Source organism: Triticum dicoccoides, chromosome 2A, assembly GCF_002162155.2.
Source record: "Triticum dicoccoides isolate Atlit2015 ecotype Zavitan chromosome 2A, WEW_v2.0, whole genome shotgun sequence".
Taxonomy (NCBI): domain Eukaryota; kingdom Viridiplantae; phylum Streptophyta; class Magnoliopsida; order Poales; family Poaceae; genus Triticum; species Triticum dicoccoides.
The window spans coordinates 134,339,695-134,343,380 of NC_041382.1; positions in this window are offsets into that span (position 1 = coordinate 134,339,695).

Sequence of the window (3,686 nt, forward strand, 5' to 3'; positions counted from 1 at the left end):
CTGTCAAGGGGTTCCCATTATTACCCAACCGCGTAAGGAACACAAAATCCGGGAACATAACACCGATATGACGGAAACTAGGGCGGCAAGAGTGGAACAAAACACCAGGCATAAGGCCGAGCCTTCCACCCTTTACCAAGTATATAGATGCATTAATTAAATAAGGTATATTGTGTTATCCCAACAAGTAAACATGTTCCAACAAGGAACGATCTCCATGTTCCAACAAGGAACAAAACTTCATTCTTCACCTGCAACTAACAACGCTATAAGAGGGGTTGAGCAAAGCGGTAACATAGCCAAACAATGGTTTGCTAGGACAAGGTGGGTTAGAGGCTTGGTTCAACAATATGGGAGGCATGATAAGCAAGTGGTAGGTATCGCAGCATAGGCATAGCAAAAGAGCAAGCAACTAAGCAAAGCAAAGATAGTAGTGATTTCGAGGGTATGATCATCTTGCCTGAAATCCCGCAAGGAAGAAGAACGAGTCCCTGAAGAAGACAAACGGATGTAGACAAACGGGTCCTCACAACGCGATGTTACCGGAACCAACCCGAAGAAGCAAACACCGGAAAGAAGCACACAACATAATAAACAACCAACACATGAACATGGTATGATATGCGGGATGCGGTATGTGATGCATATGCATGATTTGACAAGGAATGCATGAACCTGGCCTCAACTTGGAAATCCAAGTGTGCCACTGGAAAGATGAGATGAAATCGCTTGAAAACGATATAAAGATCACCGGAATCGGAGTTATGGTTTGGAAATGGCGAGCACTTCAAATATGACCACGTTCTGCGATTTACAACAAGTAGCCATCTAAATGCAACAAGATGAATATGCTACAACACCCAAACATGGCAACAAAATACATGGAAGGGATGCATTCATGATGCTTAACAAAAGTCTACCACTGAGATACGGCCAATTCATACATTAACAGGTTCAAACAAGCATGGCAAAAGAGCAAACGGTAAACAGATCTCAGACTTAGTGAAATTAACACTTGTGTGGAATTTCAGATCAGATAACACTCTTCGGAGCAACAAAACTATATGCTACAGGACCTAAACATGGCAAAGCAAATCATGGCATGGAGCTACTCAAAGAGCTTAACAAAAGTCCCTTAGTGACCTTGAGCCAAAACGGATCGGAACATACATTTGCAAGCATGTGAACATGGCAAAAACATAATCAGTTCTCAGACTTAGTGAAAACTGGAGCATGCTAAAACAGATATCAAGTAGGCATGTTTACGAGCTAGATGCACTCACTACAGAGCAAGTCATAACAATCTAAGCATACACCCATCAAGAATACACCAAATGCAAGCTAGACATGGCAAGAACAATAACATAGCATGCACGGATCAACTACAACATCCTCGGCAAAATCGCTAACAAGTAGACAATCTGCCCAGATTCACGAAATAGCCAAAGTAGAGCTTGATTGACTCAAGCTAGGGTGCTCCATAATTGCAAACAAAGATATGGATGGATAGAGCACTACAAGATTAACAAAACATCCTTACTGATCGTCCTCAAAAGAGGCACGAATCACTAGGAAACAACATGAACGTAAGGCCATATGAGATAAACAGCTCAAGGACTTAGTGGAAATGCTAAGTCCCTGAAATCAGCATTACCAAGTGCACCACTTTGCAAGCTTGTGCTAGTCACCACACACATCACAAAAATACATGGGTTGCACCTCTGGAAAGATGGCAAAACCCTTAACAAAACATATGTAGAGCTCATGGGCATATCATGCACACAATAATCATGGCAAAAATGACAAATATCTAAATGGAGCAGCAGATCTGACAAATAACTCAAGTACCACTCTTCTAATGGCATTTCGGGCATCAAGATGAACTCAAATGAAAATGATGCAATGGAATGAAATGATGTACTCTCTGAGGCGAACATTTTGATATGCTATATGCTCAAATCGGAGTTACGGATGATGAGTTATGGCATGATGAACAAGAGCATCTGAATCAGGAAATTTGGGACTTAGTGGAAATATCACCTCTAGATCTAGATCTAGGGTTCCGAGGTCAACGACAATGCCAGTGGCCTCTCCGGCGATGGGGCGGCGGGACGGCGCCGGAGGATGGCCGGGGCGCTCAGGGATGGCCGGATCCGGTCCGGCCCGACCGGATCCGCGGCAAGGGCGGCGGTGGCGCGCGCTCCGGCGAGGCGCGCGGGGCCGGCGAGGCGAGGCGAGGTGGCGCGGGGTGGTCCGGCGACCAAGGCGGTGGGGCAGGACACCGGCGAGCATGGCGGCGGCGGCGGCGAGGCATACAGCGGCGTCGGGCGCGGCCCGGTGATGAGGTCCGGCGCGGCCTAGGCGCGCAAGAGCGGCGGCGGGCGCCTCCGGGCCCGGGCGGGTCTGACTCGGGCCCCACAGGCCGCGACGGAGGAGAGAGAGGCGCGTGCGAGGTGGCGGCGTCCGATTGGGTGAGGGCGGTGGCGGCGGTGACATGGCGGCTCCCCATTGGTCGGAGTGAGGTGGCCGGGCGGGGTGGACATGTCCGGCCGCCGGGCGGACGTGTCCGGCGGGCAAGGAGGACGAAGGTTAGGGTTTGTACCGCGAATATTTCAGAGGGGATCACATATTTATAGGTAGAGGGAGCTAGGAGAGTCCAAATGAGGTGCGGTTTTCGGCCACGCGATCGTGATCGAACGACCGAGATGATGGAGCAGGTTTAGGTGGGTTTTGGGCCACTTTGGAAGGGTGTTGGGCTGCAACACACACGAGGCCTTCTCGGTCCCTCGGTTAACCGTTGGAGCATCAAACGAAGTCCAAATGGTACGAGACTTGACAGGCGGTCTACCGGTAGTAAACCAAGGCCGCTTGGCAAGTCTCGGTCCAATCCAGAAATGTTTAATCCCCAAACGAAAGAAAGGTAGAAATGACCACCGGAGGAGAACGGAGCGCCGGAATGCAAAACGGACAACGGAGAAAATGCTCGGATGCATGAGACAAACACGTATGCAAATTAAATGCACATGATGACATGATATGCAATGCATGATACGCAAGCAATGACAAGGCAACAACAGCGAATAACTGGAGGACACGTGGCACATCGGTCTCGGGGCGTTACAACACTCCACCACTACGAGAGGATCTCGTCCCGAGATCTAGAATGGCATCGGAGGAACAACGGAAGAGAAAGAGAAGAGGTAAAACTAAGTTGCTTCTTTGACCAATGAGTGAAACCAAAGAATCTTGAAAAGGTTAATCCATTTCGAGAAAAGAATACAACGGAGATAAATGAAGATGAAAGCACTCCGGTAGGGAAGCGGAATAAGGAATTACAAATTTGGACAGCACTTCGAATGAAAAGAGATGAAAGACTTGATAAAATGAAAGAGCTTGAGCAAAGAGGATAAGCATGATAAGGACAAGAAGAAGGTTTGAAGAGAGCAACATCACAATGCCTCCGGAACAAAAGAAAGAATGGAATGGAATGAACGACGAGAAAACAAGATCTTGAGGGAGCACGCTTACAACAAGTGCTAGAACGGAGTTGTTGGAAAACCAACAACGAAAAGAATAAGCTTGATATGGTCTTATGGAATACATCTCAAATTATGAGGTGATAACCTGCCACTCACGGGAAAAGAATTGTATTGATATAGAGAAGGAAACGAGAAAATATTTCACCG